The sequence below is a fragment of the Geospiza fortis genome, unplaced genomic scaffold (genome assembly GCF_000277835.1).
Source record: "Geospiza fortis unplaced genomic scaffold, GeoFor_1.0 scaffold112, whole genome shotgun sequence".
Taxonomy (NCBI): Eukaryota; Metazoa; Chordata; class Aves; order Passeriformes; family Thraupidae; genus Geospiza; species Geospiza fortis.
This window is the reverse complement of record NW_005054298.1, coordinates 702,516-719,219: the sequence shown is the minus strand read 5'-3', so window position 1 is coordinate 719,219 and position 16,704 is coordinate 702,516.

The following is a 16,704-nucleotide window of genomic DNA, read 5'->3' as shown; positions in this document are numbered from 1 at the left end:
GGCTCTTTCCTCCTTGGATGACAGGAGCAGCAGCAACACAATGTCACAGACACATTTTATGAAAAATCCTTTCCTTAAGATTTTTCCTCCTGAAAAGCTGAGAGGCCTCAGGAACAAAATGTAAACATTGATTATCTGCTGCTGTGGAATGCAACAGGTGGATCTGTGATTGGTCTCATGTGGATGTTTCTAATTAATGGCCAATCACAGTCAGCTGGCTCGGACTCTCTGTCCCAGACACCAACCTTTGTTATTCATTCATTCTTTTTCTATTCTCAGCTAGCCTTCTGATGAAATCCTTTCTTCTATTCTTTTAGTATAGTTTTAATATAATATATATCATAAAATAATAAATCAGCGTTCTGAACATGGAGTCAGATCCTCGTCTCTTCCCTCATCCTCAGACCCCTGTGAACACAGTCACAACACAAGCCTCTTCTTATGGAAAAAAACAGGAATTTCAGCAGAAAGCAGCTCCTGATTGCCAAAATTAGCCTTTTGGAAAAGAGACTCTACTATTATCTTCACGAGGCAGTGGGGAGCAGAGGTGGCTGTGCTGTTTCTGAGGAAGTTTGGGATTTGAGCAGCTCAGTCCATTTCCCGTGGCTCCTGGGAATATTCCCGTTGGCTCCTGAGCTGAGCACACCAGCAGAGGTATTTTTACCCTGCCTGGCTTACTTTCCTTCCCAAGGTTATCCAGTGTGAAGTGATCAGGGCTGAAATCCCAATTCTGCTCCTTGAGCAATCTCAGGGATCGTTTGCTCTGACCTACTTTTCCTCCTGCTGGATGCTCCTGTGCCTTCCTGGGCTGGATGGGATCTAAATCCCCAGGGAATTCCCAGGAAAGGCAGCTCCTCTCAGCCACCAAGATTTCCTTCTTCTGCTGGAAACCTACCTAGGAAGACACTTGATCCTTCTCACAAAGATAAAGGCAAAATCTGCCAAATTCTAAATTATGGGATGATTTTGTTTGGTCACAAATTCAAATTTCATCGGTTCACTGAATTTGTAAAAGTGTTGGACAGAATCACATTAAATCCATTTAATGCCAATTGGATCAGGAGACTGAAGGAATTCCAAAGAATCATTGTTGAAAGTGAAAATAATGTCAAAAAAATGAAAAAATTAAGGAAGAAAATGTTTACCAACACACTGAATGTGCTCCCACTTAAAGATGCTCCAAGATGAAAAGTCAAGCACTTGAATAAAAAATTTCACTCAAACTCCTGAAGACATGAACAGAACTGATGCAAATATTTTATGCTGTTTTCCCCCACAAAAGAAAAGTCTGCCTGTAGAAATGTTCTGCTTTCCAGCTCTACAGATGGTTTTTTAAACAGAGAAAAGTAAAATTGTAAAATAAAAGTAAAATAAAAAAAGCAAAAGTTTAGCACTGGCCTTCATTCTTATCAAGAGGAACGACTGGAAGGGAAGTTGAGCCATTAATATGGATAATTCTTAAAGGAAAAAAAGGGAAAAATAAAAAAAAAATTACTTTGTGTATGTGTAATGTATGGGTCTATATGTACATGAAAAGCATTACATGTAAATTTTAGAATAACCAGAGGAAAAAAATGTTCTAAAATTCTGAGGACTTCCACATTTTACACACCTTAACATGATTATGTAGAAATTGGTAGCTCACAAAACTAAAAATTTCTGTTCTTCAAAGAAGACCTGAGCTAAATTCCATAAAATCAGAAGGGTTTTTGTTAAGATTTCTTCCCTCTGTTTTATTTTGCATATGTCATTTTATTGTATATTGGGGCAACATAACTGTTATTCAAATAAAACAAAACTAAAGATTAAAATGCTTTAATCCCCTGTGTCAGCAGTCAAAAAATATCAATAATTTTGATAGAAATGTCTTAGAACTGATGGAAATTAATGCTGTAAAGAGTAGAAATAAATAAATAAATATTTTATATATATATATAAAGAGTATATACATCTATATAAGAATGTTAACAAGAGACTGGACAATAATAAAGTTACATAGATCTGTCTGAATGGATTCTTGAGCATTTAGCATATAATTACCCTTTTCCAAACCAAAATGCATCCTATTATTAATGGATAATTATTATTATTATTAGTAATGGTTTACACCTCTGTCCTACCATGCAATTAGAGAGCACTACAAGACTGCACAAGATTTATTGAAGAGCCCCAGAAATGGTTTTTTTGGGAGTGTCCCCCTGCCAGGGAGGGATGTCCAGGTGAAGTTTCCCCCCTGTGTGCAGGGTTTGTTTTGGAGGAGTTCCACTTCTGTGATTCTTTAAGCTCTTTACAACTCCCTCATCTCATTTGCACTGCTGGAGATCTTTAAAGCCACTCTCTTCATAGTTAAAAACAACATAACAAGATTAGGCTGGGAGCCAAGGAAATCAACCCTGTGCCAAGCAGGCCTGGAATTCTAATTAGAGCATCGTTTGTATTAACCTCCATTTCCCACCAGAAGGACAATATGAGCACTTCTGTGATTGTAGCAGGAATTATTGATTCCAGCAATGGACTGCAAGGGAGAAACCAGGAAATGTAATCCCAGCGTTCTAGGGTAGGATTAATAGGGAGGTCATTCCGAAAAAAAATATATATTAATCTAAAAATGCTTTCTAGAAACCAGAAAATGTAATCTTAACAGCACAATATATTAATTAATTAATTAATTATAAATAAATCAATAAATATATATATATATATATAAAAATTAATAGGGAGGTCATTCAGACAAAAATATATATGAATCTAAATATGCTTTATAGAAACCAGAAAATGTAATCCTTACAGCACAGCTGGGGGGAGGTTATTCAGAAAAAATATATTAATTAATTATAAATAAATAAATATATATATAAATTAATAGGGAGGTCATTCAGACAAAAATATATATGAATCTAAATATGCTTTATAGAAACCAGAAAATGTAATCCTTACAGCACAGCTGGGGGGAGGTTATTCAGAAAAAATATATTAATTAATTATAAATAAATAAATATATATATAAATTAATAGGGAGGTCATTCAGACAAAAATATATATGAATCTAAATATGCTTTATAGAAACCAGAAAATGTAATCCTTACAGCACAGCTGGGGGGAGGTTATTCAGAAAAAATATATTAATTAATTATAAATAAATAAATATATATATAAATTAATAGGGAGGTCATTCAGACAAAAATATATATGAATCTAAATATGCTTTATAGAAACCAGAAAATGTAATCCTTACAGCACAGCTGGGGGGAGGTTATTCAGAAAAAATATATTAATTAATTATAAATAAATAAATATATATATAAATTAATAGGGAGGTCATTCAGACAAAAATATATATGAATCTAAATATGCTTTATAGAAACCAGAAAATGTAATCCTTACAGCACAGCTGGGGGGAGGTTATTCAGAAAAAATATATTAATTAATTATAAATAAATAAATATATATATAAATTAATAGGGAGGTCATTCAGACAAAAATATATATGAATCTAAATATGCTTTATAGAAACCAGAAAATGTAATCCTTACAGCACAGCTGGGGGGAGGTTATTCAGAAAAAATATATTAATTAATTAATTAATTAAACATAGCTATTAATTAATAAGGAGGTTATTCAGACAAACATATATATATATATATATATATGAATCTAAAAATGCTTCATAGAAACCAAAACATGTAATCTTAACAGCACAGCTTGGGGGAGGTTATTCAGACCAAAAAAAAAAATCTATTAATTAATGAAAAATAGATATTAATTAATAGGGAGGTTATTCAGACAAAAATATGTATTAATCTAAAATGCTTCATAGAAAAGTAAAAAGGAGAGTCCTAATTTAGCAAGAAGGATTTGATAAGCAGGACTATGGGAAGGGTATTTCTGTCCTAACCTGGTAAAACTCTTTCAATGGCCTTGGAATTTGGCATTTGGTGAAATTTTCACCATCACCCCAGGACAGGAGCCACCACAGCGAGACATTAAGTCAAGGAATTTCTAGAAAAAGGGAATTTTGTAGAAGGATGTTATTTGGTGAGTGATGTCTCCAAAATCCTAAAGATACCAGCCAGAACAGTTTATCATATAAAAGAATACATTTTAAAGACAATTTTTTATGAGAATTCAAATACCCTAATGAATTTACAAGACAATTCTGTGACTTCGATCACAGGTACTGTATCACTGTCTTTTATTGGAGAGTTTGAAAAGTGTGGCCTGAAATAAATATTAAAAATACACTTACAGCACTAATTCAAACAGGTACAACCAGTGAAATTAAAATAACATTCATATTTCAAACAGAAAATTGCCTAAATATCAGTATTATCAATGCCTGGGTATCCTCACTGAAACCTTTGCCATTCTTTGCAAAATAAACTTAACACAAACCCAACAAAAGCTGGGGATGTGTGGAATGAATGTGTTTATCCCAAGCTATTTACCACAGCAGAATCATATATGAACATGAATCTCCAAGTGTGAAAACACTTGTGGTGCATGTTCTAGCAGTTGTTTTGCAATGGAGATGCTATTTTTGTTTCCACATAGAGACAAACACTAAAAATGAAATTATAAAAATCCTTTGAAATTCACTATCCTAGAAAAAAAATCAGCTAAGCTTCAAAACTTCCATGAGATTATTAATTGTGCTTTGAGTGATGGGTGTGGAGTTCAAATCATACTTCTATGTGACAAAAACTGCCTGATAAAACAATGAAGTTTGTCATAGGATACCTTGAAATTATTTCTCATCTGTGAGAATTTAAGAACATTTCTTCTCTGTGACAGAGCAGGTTAAAAAATTTTGTGCAAGGAAGAAAGTTCCTATAAAAACAGCCATGAAAATATTGTTGAATTTTTTAAGAACTCATTTCTGTCCCGTGTCCCAGGCCAGGCTGGATGGGGTTTGGAGCAGCCTGGAAAGTGTCCTTACCCCTGGCAGGGAATGGGAATGGGGATGGGGATGGGGATGGGAATGGGGAAGGTGATAAAACAATGAAGTTTGTCATAGGATACCTTGAAATTATTTCTCATCTGTGAGAATTTAAGAATTTAACATTTCTTCTCTGTGACAGAGCAGGTTAAAAAATTTTGTGCAAGGAAGAAAGTTCCTATAAAAACAGCCATGAAAATATTGTTGAATTTTTTAAGAACTCATTTCTGTCCCGTGTCCCAGGCCAGGCTGGATGGGGTTTGGAGCAGCCTGGAAAGTGTCCTTACCCCTGGCAGGGAATGGGAATGGGGATGGGGATGGGGATGGGAATGGGCATAGGGAAGGAATGGGAATGAGGATGGGGAAGGGGGTGGGAATGGGGATGGGAACAGGAATGGGGATGGGAAAGAGGGTGGGAAAGGGGATAGGAATGGGAAAAGAGATGGGGATGAGAAAGAGAATATGAATGGGAAAGGGGATAGGGATGGGGATGGGAATGGAGTTCCAGATGGGAATGGGAATGGGAATGGGAACGGGAATGGGAAAGGGATGAGATGGGATGGGATGGGATGGGAAAGGGAAAGGGAAAGGGAATGGGATGGAATGGAATGGAATGGAATGGAATGAGCTTTAAGGTCTCTTTTTTTTCCAGGTTCCTGCAGAGAACTTCCCAAGTTGTGGCAGTCAAGTGGGAAATGCAGATGGCAACTTGTTGCTTTAGGCTTAAATCAAGCTCAGCTGTAACAAAACCTTTTTCAAATATTTTTCAAGGCTTTCAGAATTCGTAAAGCTTTGGTTGGTGTTTTACAAGTCACTGGGCTCGGTTTATTTAAGAAGTTAATTTCTATTTTGGAATAATCTGGAAGAAAACCATCTGAGAGGAACTTGATTCTCCCCAGAAGTTTCTTGCCTCTGCAGCTCTTGTGAACACTGAGCAGAGCAATCTTACATTTTAATGCCTTCAGAAGTAGGAAAGTTCCTTCCCCAGGAAAATATGATTGATTGTTACAATGACAGTAATTGCATTTTAGTAAAAGTAACCATTATGGTAATTTTCCTCCAGAAAGAGACATTTAACTAACTTAAGTAACTTGTTACTTTTCAACACATTAACTTTGACAAATTTAACATTACAAACGTACAGAGTTCACAGCCACAACAACGTGCATCACTTAGGAAGTGTGCACACTTTTTATTTCTATATATCAAGCAGTGTTTCCAAATAGGAGATGCTAAAAAAACTGTGCATACATAACACAGCATTAATTAAACTGTTAAGAGCAGCTCTAGCACATCCAGTGCCAAGTCTCCTGTTGAAAAATCCTGCCTTCCAAGCAGCAAACTTCTATCAGAATTTCATTGCAGGGATGCTTCCCAAGCACCTCTTGAATCCCAGCCTCATCCCCTGAACTCTCTGCACCATCAGAGCTCCTGCATTTTCTGCAGCCTGTTATTTATAAACATTTCATGTCACTCAGGTTGTAGTAACTTATGAAAAGTGTAGTTTCTGTAATTTAATCACCCAGAGTTTGCTTCATACAGTTTCACATGAGTTAAAATAAAAATGCTCTGCCTTTGCTTTAAAGATAATAATCATTCCTTATGCTTTAAACTGAAGCTCAGTGAATTTCCATACTACAGAACATTTTTACACTAGAAAAGAACTGAAATTAATCTGGATTCAAACTTTGTTTTTAAGAAATTTCCTTTAAATGGAAATATCAAAAATTTGAATTTCAATCCAACAGATTTAAGATTTTCACTTCACTTTTCTAACTTCTTTGAAGGAACAGATTAGGCATTTAGCTGGAACAGTGCAGGTTTACCTTGCTCTTATTTAAAGATCCCAGTCACATTTTTAAGGAAAATAACATAAATGCTGTAAGATGGAGGAGAGACCAGAGAAAATTACAGACAGGTAAAAAATAAAAAGAATATTAATCTGTATTATCTCAAAGTCTGCTGAACTGCTTTTTCAGCAGCAGCCTTCCAAATAATTAAAAAAAAAAAACTTAGCTTTTCTTTTTTATTATTTTTAAACTTTATTTTTAACTTCTAAGAACTTAAACCTGTAAACTGGTCAATGATTTTCTTGGCTCTTATAACCAAAAGCAACTCTTAGGTTGGAAACTCTTCCTGAAAGAAAAGGCAGAACTGAATAGTCGGAGTGGATTGGAAATTCACACAGTTGAAGGAACCTTTAATTCCAATGTTTTCAGGGTGTGCTGGAGTCCCCGTCCTGGAGGGAGTTAAGAGCTGTGTGGATGTGGCACTTGGGGGCATGGGGCAGTGCTGGCCCTGGCAGGGATGGACCCCATGACCTTGGAGGTTATCCCAGCTTAAACAATTCTGTGATTTTCTAAGATTAAAATCTTTCCACTCCGGCTCATCATCTACTCCATGACAGTGAGAGAATATTTGAGAAAACCCCAAAACTCTTTTGGTTGTTCAAAGCTGAAGTGAAATCAGGGATAACTCAGTGGAACAGCCAGAACCCAGGACACACATTAGGAGCTATCATCCCACCATGGAATTTTGTGAGATTATTTTTGTAACTCAGTGTCCTAGTTACTGTTGAGAAGAGGAGGAAACTTCCAGTTTAGACAGAATTGGCAGGTGACCTCTATAATTAGTCCTTTATCTTTCCCACGTCTCCTAAATGACACAAGACAAACTCCACACCTGAATTTTGCTTGGCAGGGAGCAGAGTTAATTCTGCAATATCAGCTAGGAAATGGAGATTTGGTGGTGTCCTTGCAGGTGCAGAGGTGACCTTTTACTCAGTACAACTCTAAATGATGGCTCCATCTTTGACCTAAGGTTTAAAAAACCCCACAAACAAATCCATCAGCCAGGGGTGTAGTGTCATTGTTCCTGCCCATGCCCACAAACTGCCTGCTCCCTGTAAAGTTCTGTGCTTCTGTGTCTAACAGCAAAATAAATGTAATTTGGGATGAGCAAACGTCTGTAAATCCTCGTAATCCAAGGATAAACCACTTGTGAAACTCACAGATTAATTTAGCAGAGTTTTGGAGAAAATGAGCTGCTCCAAGTATCAGATTTTAACACTGATAAGTCACTCAAGTCCTGTATTTTTCTTCCATTGTTTTGTTGCATAAATATGGACTGAAACTACCTAATACAGAAAGTATCTGCTGTCAGAGGATAGAAAAATATTTCAGAGGGTGTGGGAATGTGTTTTGCTTAGAGACAATTTGGATCACAGAAGATACAATTTGATGTTTTTAAGAGAAAATTAGTTAAAGTCAGGCAGGTGATGGAGACAAAATTAGCCCAGGGTCACACCCTGGGTTCTCTCCAAGGTGTGCCTTGGGAGTCAGGGCATAAAAATAAGACCATTAATCCTCTTGTAGAATATCTGGCTGTTTAACAAGGAGCCATAGTTTAAACTGCAATTCCTTTAAAAACCAGCCCTTGCAACAAAAAATGAGCTCCTGGTTTCCTGCACACACTTGTTGTGGTCTCAGCCCTGGGAAGGTGCAGACCTTCAAGCCAGCATAAATATTGGAGAGGCTGGGGAGGAGCTGAGTTCAGAAAGGAGTATAAGGCTGATGTTTTTGGCTTCTTGGCTGGGCTGGTTTTAACCCAAATCAGTTCCCCAATCAATTAAAAGTGCAGCTGCAAGAACATTTGTGCAGGGCAGGGCAGCATCTCTGGCTTATGCTGGCTTAAAGTGTTTGTGGAAGTGCAGCAGGAGTGTAACTGAAGAGCTGCTATAGTCTAACATTGCCAATAATCCACAAATGCCATTCCACAACACAGGAATAGTTAAACTTATAAATGGCCTGGCCATGTGCTTGCCAGTGGGGCCTGACAGAGGAGAGCTTGGAAATGGCTGTAACAGCTTGAAAAATATCTGAGTTTGGAGGTAACTGCTTGTTCCGAGAGCAAGGACAAAACTCTGCTTCCCAGAGTGCATCTCAGGGTGCTGGATGAGAAATGTGCCCTGCAGAAGGCACAGAGCAGCTCCTGGGAGGCAGCTGGGACCCGCCAGGGCCACTGTCCCCACGTCTCTCAGGCCAGCCTGTGCTGCCATCACAGGATCCTCTCACAGCCCGACTCTGCCACTTGCCCGCTCTTCATCAGCCACTTGGAAACCTTTCTGCTTAAAATTCCCACTAATGAGTCAACAGGAGCAGAGAATGCAGCTGAGGGAACAGCAGAAGCACCAGGGGAATCCACCTGGAAATGACACTCCCGTTTTTCCATTGCTACTTTATTATGATATCAACACACACCACGGACACTCTGACTGCTGGTTTTGTGTAATTTCACAAAAAGTTGGGCTGGACATGTGCAGATCCATGTTTGTTGTCTTAACCTGGCCTCAGTATATCCTACTTTCTAGGATATCCTATTTTCTACTCTGTCTGAACACTTTATCTTCATTTCTATATTGACATAGAAATCCTACCATAAGTATTATTCCAAATATTGGAATAACGGAAAATAATGCAATTACATTCCAAGTAAATTTTAAAAAAATTCAGCAGAAAACCACATCTTTATCTGGTAAAAATTTCAAGTAGAATTTAACTAAACCAATAATGGAGAAGAAAAATCACCTTACTGTTAACATATGTTATATATTGTGCTCATCCCACTGAGTTTTTCTCAGATAATAGTTTTTATAGACAACAGCATGCTGGGATTTTAAAACAATAGTTTTAAAAAAGGTGATTTCAATATTTTGAAGCTTGTTTGTTAAACATTTGGCAATAATTCTTCAATGCAGACAGGATTTTTCCAGATAATGCCAGGTAATATGGATGGAACATCCAGCCACATCCTAGTCCTCCCCTCCAGCAGCACAAAACACACATGGCTCAGGGAATTGCCTCATATTTTAATGATAATAAAATTTGGAACCCAATCTAGATTGGGACTATTGGCTGTAAGAGGTCATTGAAATAGAAATATTAACCAAAAAGGAAAAACCTGCCTGTTTCCTTTCACTTGCCTAGGCCTGAGAACTCCCATGGCAGTGTCCATTAAACTCGGCAAGGGATCTTGTCCGAGCTTTCCCAAACCTGAAATCTCAGCAGGACCTGAGCAGTCAAACATGGAGGACCCTTAACCAAAAATAAAAAAGTCAAACTAAGTAGTGCCATGCACAATTCCAGAAGAAAACCTGATCTTTCAACCCAAACTGCAGCCAAGCAACTGTTCCAAAGGAATAAGCCTTCAAACCCATGGGAATGTCTCTCCTGGGAGCTGTTTAAGCTTCCTTAATGCTCTTAATCCACCTTGATATTGAGCTGCCAGACACTGTGGCACCCACCTTCCCACTTCCAAATAGCTGCTCAAGTGCTGGAGCATTTCTTTCCCCTCAGTGGAGATCCTGACAGCTCTAGGGCATGAATTAACCAAGTTTTCCCCCTCTGTGTTTGTGGCCCTCCAGCTCACTGGAAGTGAAAACCTCTGGTGAACTTGGAGAAAAAACAAACCATATTTTAGGGCAGGTTAAAAACTCCAGAATCCATGTGTGTGTCCTTCAGCTTCCCTAACTCTCCACATGAAACAAAAATACTTTTCCCCTTGCAGTTTCATGAAAGTTAATTAGCTGATATTACTAAAACCGGGTGCATGCACTATGTAACACTACAAAATTAGAAGTACATTTTCATTGCCTAAAGAATTTCAAGGCAAAAAAAAGAAAGAGCCTTCATATCAGAAAGGTTGATGCTGTGTACAAAATTTTCTAAGTAAATGGAAAAAATTGGTTAAATTTTGTTCATTTAAAAGAGCCTGAACTGAAAAAACCTCTCACTCTAGGGGATAAACAGAATTTTGCCATCTCAGATATGAACATTATCTGTTCAATGTCTGAATTGGAATTATTATAAAATTATTTGCAGATGAATGAACTCCAAAACAATTCAGCAGTAGAAGCTGGAGGAGGATTTAGCTCCCCAGTGGCCTGAACAATGGGTAAGAGCACCAGGCTGGGATGTTCTGCTGGTTGCAGAAGAAAGATTCTGGGTTTGAATTTACAGGATTTCAAATCCCTGGAATGGCTCAGACCATCCATCTTGTCAGAGCACATTCACCAGAGAGAAACGTTCCAGCTGGATTGTGCTTATGAAAAAAGAAATGAGCAGCTATTGGGGGTTCCCAAGCTGAGAAACTTGTCCTTCTTAAAATCTGAAATAGGTCAAATTTGGGACTCTTCCACACTTTTTCCTATGAAACCTGTAACGTGCCAGATTTTCAGGAATTACAGCACTTGGGGAGAGGAATTATTTCTGTCACAGTGAACAGGAACAAAGGGGTGCCTGAGCTGCTGTTGGCAGGATTATTTTAATGCTACTTAAATTCTGTGCAGAAATTATGAAATCCCTAAATCAGGGATTATGGGCTGCAACCAAAACACATTGACTTAGAGCAATTCACAGCCATTGTCCCAGAGCCACACCTGTGACTTCATCAGGATTCCTGCTCCATTCCCACATAACTCCTCTAACAAAGGCTTCAGATAACAGCAGCAACAGCAGCAGCTGCATTTCTCTAAAGGAAATGGGCCTCCAATCACAGTTCAATCATTTTGCTTTGCAGAAAGGCTTTATTAGCCTAAACCTGCTGCCTCTGGAAGCAGGATAACTGCTTGTGCCATGGCGTGTGTTTGTAAGGGTTAATTCTGCACTCCCCAGTTATCAGCAATAAAAACTATAAAAGTATGAGCAGTTTGTCCATTACCATGGATGGATACCTTCCTTTTGTAAAATTCCAAATGGCAAATTGTCAACTGCAACACCCATGGATGATTTGATAAACACTTAACTCTGTTCCCATTCCTTCCCATCCCTGAAGCCAATTAGTCACACTCTGAATCCTCAGCTTTTTAGTTTTTAGCAAAACCAGTAACGAATATTTGAGTCCCGGTATCCTCCAACCCATCTGAACCTTCCAGAATTCCATTCCCATTATCATTCTATATCAACACTGCAGGAAACTTTATTATTTTCTGTTGGAGCAAAAACTGGCATTCATTTGTCTTCCCCAGCACTCATTTTCTCTGTGACATCGATCTGAACCAAAAAATATTTCCAGGAATGTTCTCCTTACTGAGGTTTTTGATTACCAAAGTATGAGCCAGCTCTCCTGATGCCACCCTCCAGAAAGCTTCTAGGATATTTTGAATGACACCATAAGTAATTACAGCTATTCATGTATTTGTATTCCAAAACAAGCAGAAGTCATATTGACACAATAATTCTGAAGAGCACACAATTGAATACTCTGAAGATCTGACAATCTCTCCACACTTGGCCACTTCACACTCCTACTTCTTATGATTATTTAATTACAAATTGTTGGCCTAAAATATTTAAATCTTTATCTACAAATATATGTATCAAGCCTTTCAAAGGCAGTGCAAAAGATCTTTAAAATCTGCTATCACTGTCAGGACGCTGTAGCAAAAAAACAACAAACACTTGTCACATATTTTAAGAATCTTTCAAAAATAACGTTGAAAACATGACAATGTTGCAGAACTTTTGCATTCTGTGATGAACACAGAGTCAGTTTATAACTGAATCTATAAATTATGGTCTATTCTGAGAAGGGAGATCTCTACACAGACCCTGAGAACATCCTTTTCATAGCACAGACTGATTTTAGGAATTCAGCTTGGACACTCTTCACTCACAAAAAAAAAGGATTCTACAGTACAAATGAGGACTGGAGAAAACTATCCAGAAAATGCCATTTTGCTGTGAAATATGGATGAAATCATAGCTGATAAATGCCACAGCAATAAAACCCTGTGACACAACAAAGTGCCCCTAAGAGACAAGGGAGTGTCTGAAAGCAACCAGAAGCTCCAGGGGGATGATCTCTTCTGACAAGACTGGAAATCCTAGAAAGAAACATCCCTACCTCCTTCAGGAAAATAGGTTAGGCAGCTTGGAATCCCTGCTCTAAGGAAGCAAAAGTCGGGCTAACAGGTCAAAAAGGAAAAATAATCCTTGACTGAAATGTAGCTTTTGTGGAAACAACTTGATGAAGCTTGTATCAGGTTAATTTCTGTAATGTTTTGTATCTTTCTTGTTAAACCTGAGGCAGAGAAAAATCCCTGGTGGTGTGGGGTCTACAGGCTCCAGGTGTTTAATTGAAAAGGGAATTAGTACACACAAACTCACTACAAAAACAGCTTCACAGAACACGATCCAGGCCAAATCCTGTCACTGCTCATGTAAATAAAATGATCCCACTTTAGCCCTACACCAAAGCAGGGCTGTGATTTCAGCCTGTATTTCAATTTGTGGATATTCAGCTGGATTCTACAGCTGCATCTAAAATATGTAAGTTTGATTTAAAACATTAAAGGAGAACATTTTGATGGTCACCTATATTGCCCCAACCCAAAAGCATCGCAGAGGCAAGCTTTGGATTTCATTTCAGTTCAGCAGCAGCATTTAAAAGGTTGATTAATTCCACATTCTCTCATGTTTTCAAGTTGTGCTACTCATATAACTGTAAAGTATCTCAGTAGTTTTGGAACAGAGTAAAAAGTGCAAAATAATGAATAATTTGTAGGAATTTTATCATCTGTCCACAGCAACAGAACTGAAAATTTGTATTAAAACTCTTTTGGAATATGATGAGTTTCACATAAGTCATACATATGGAAGTAAAAATACTTTAAGGCAGTTATTTACCTTTTCTAAAATAAAATAAAATAATTTAGGCTGTCATCCAGCACTGTTTCCCAAAGGAAAGTGAAGCTGGCTGGTAAAGAGGGCAGCCCTGGGAGAGATTAATTTCTTGCCATTTTGGTCCTTTTTTTTTGGTGTGGTTATATAAGGACAGTGCCTGAATGGGGTCTTCTCTTCCTCCAGAGTTTCAAAGGGGGAATGACTTAGACCACAAGGAAAGATGAAAGAGATAATGGCAAGGATTCTCTCTGTTGGTGTCGCTCCTGATGTTATAAACCCCATGGTTCCCATTTTCCATTCAGAAATGCTTCTCTAGGTGTTGTGAATGAGTTCTGCACAAAAACTCCTTCCCACCACGTTGGGTTTTGTGTTGATTCACTGCTAAGAGTGGCAATAGCAAAGGCACAGCTGAAATCCTCAATTCCTAGCAGTGCTCCAGAGAGAAAAATGAGCCATTGCTGGGTTTTAACTCTCCTCATTATTCCCTAGAAGGAAAAGTTATATTTGTGCTGCCTCTAGGCAAAGTCCCATCCCACATGAACAAAAGACTGAAGCTAAGATCACATCCATTTCATCTCCTCCTGCTCTCCACAGATGCTTAAGTCCCTGACACTGTGTCTTCAGTGCTCATATGTCACAGTAAATGATTCATTAAAAATGCAGAGACAGATTGATCTTGGAAGGGGGGGAAAAAAAAGATCTGGAGTTTAAGGCGAAAGGAAAATAGAAATGAGGAGCCAAAAGGTGAAAAAGGGAAACACCCCCAAAATTCACATGAGAAAGACATTTAAAAATAAAGAGGAGAGAGCAACTCTGCTGACATTTAATGTGTCTGCTTGGGATAAAACTCATCCTTTTACTAGCAATAAAACAACAGCCTAGCCCAAAGCCCTTGGAGCATTTTGCATACAGTACCTCATAAAAATGGCTGGCAATTTCTCCTAAGGTCTGGACAATACCTACACCAAACTATTTTTTTTTAGGGTAATTAAATGGGAGCAAATCCCCAGTTCAGGTAGGGAGAGCTGCTCCAAAGTGAGAAGGAAAAGGCAGGAATGAGCGCACCTTGTGATTCCTGTGGTGCTGATAACCAGGTGATTGACAAGAGCAGCCCCACGGAATTTGTTTGTAACATTTCCTGGATGGCCAGAAGGATTTGCTCTGCCAGAGGAATCCTGCAAGCAAAAAGCAACCCTTGCCTAAGGAGAATAAGCTCCTTGAGTAAGAGGCACCTCCTTGCCATGACATCCGTGCAAATTCTCTCATATAGGTGACACATTTCTTCTATTTTTATCAAAAACAACTTGTAAAATAGAAATATGGACCATAATTTACATTCTTTCAGCAAAAAAACCCTCTGACAACTAAGCTAAATCCCTGCAATGGGAAGTACATATATAAATATATATTCACACACACACACCAGCAATATTTTTAGCTATGATTTCCTACTCATGTGGCAACATGACCAGTGTTCTGAAGAAGCTGAGCCAAGTGAAAACACAACCTGCAGAACAGGTCACGTTTAAATATTCTGCTATTGAAGAATATTAAAAACTACAGATTAAGTAGGAGTGTTGTAACACTGAACATTAATTAAGGCTTGTAAATCATTCTGAAATACTTGGATAAAAGATGGCATAAAAGGTGTTGCCACATGTCTTGATGCTTCTAGATGTGCACAAGCCCTGACATCTTATTTTGTGTTTGGGATGTTTCAAATCATAAAACAAAATTATGGTCACTGGATGAATTTAATGTTGGGAAGTGTTGGGACACGACAGAGAAACACCAAGGTTGTCTGATTAAGAACTCAAGCAGACATCTCAAAGTAAAAAAAACTGAAATAGATCCATTTCTTGGATCCTGGTGGATCACCAGATCTGTGAGTTAGAGCTTGGCAGTGTTGCTAAGCCTTGACTTGGCTGTATATTCATATATGTGAAATACAGATAATTTTCCTTCCAGTCTAGTACCACCGACTACTCACATCCCAAAAAAACCCTCTTAGTCCATGCCACCAAACAGTTTGAAAAGGAATCTGGAAGCACTTAATGCCTATCTGGGGCTGGTGAACAGCATAACCAGTTCTCAGAGAACTTGGCACTTGTTGCTTGTGCAACTACAGGTCTTTATAGAATACAGAAATCAAAGGCCAGCACTAAGGCTCTTGTGCTTTCCCACATGCATCTTCAGATCTAAGAGCCATGTCTTTCTTTTTATGCAGAGACAAGAGATGTATTTTATGGCATCCATTAAAAAAAAAAATAAAGTTGTAAGGAGTGACACCAAACTCATGAAGGAGCAGAGCTAATTAATTACTTGGACAGGACACGCTGGGCAGCTGTTAATGGCACATCTCACCTGGAGCTGAGGCCACAAACACACTCCAAGTGCCTCCCAGCACCTGGGGCAGCCCACCAGAAATGCAGAGAGAACAGCTTAGAGTCACAGGGCAACTGGAATGGATTCCAATTTAAAAGAGAGCAGGTTTCAATTAGATGGGATACTGGGAAGAGATTGCTCCCTGAGAGGGTGGGCAGGCCCCAGCACAGGGTGCCCAGAGAAGCTGGGGCTGTCCGTGGATCCCTGAAAGTGTCCAAGGCCAGGCTGGACGGGGCTTAGAGCACCCTGGGATGGTGAAAGGTGTCCCTACTCATGGCAGGGCGTTGGAAATTAATTACTTTTAAAGGTCCTTTTCAACCCAAACGCTTCTATGACTCTGATTCTGTGCTGTAGCAGCAGTGATGCTCCTGAGCGACGTGAGACCACCACAGCCGTAGCTCTCACCTGGACTACCCGTAGGACATTTTCAGGGACGTTTTCAGGCTGGGCTGGGGATGAGGCGGAAGACCAGGCCGACACTTGACCCCAGAGGCAGCGCCCCCAGCCTCACACCGTCGTGTACACGTTACACCGCTGTGACCCCTCCCAGCCAGGTCCCACCGCGTGGCTGCCGGCAGCGCTTTGCCTCCATCACCCGAGCCTGGGAGCACAGCACAGCCCCCCAACACCTCGAGGTAGCCCCCCGAAAGTGAATTACGGACACCGGGGGGTCGGGGCGGAGCGGGGCGAGGGCGCCTGAGG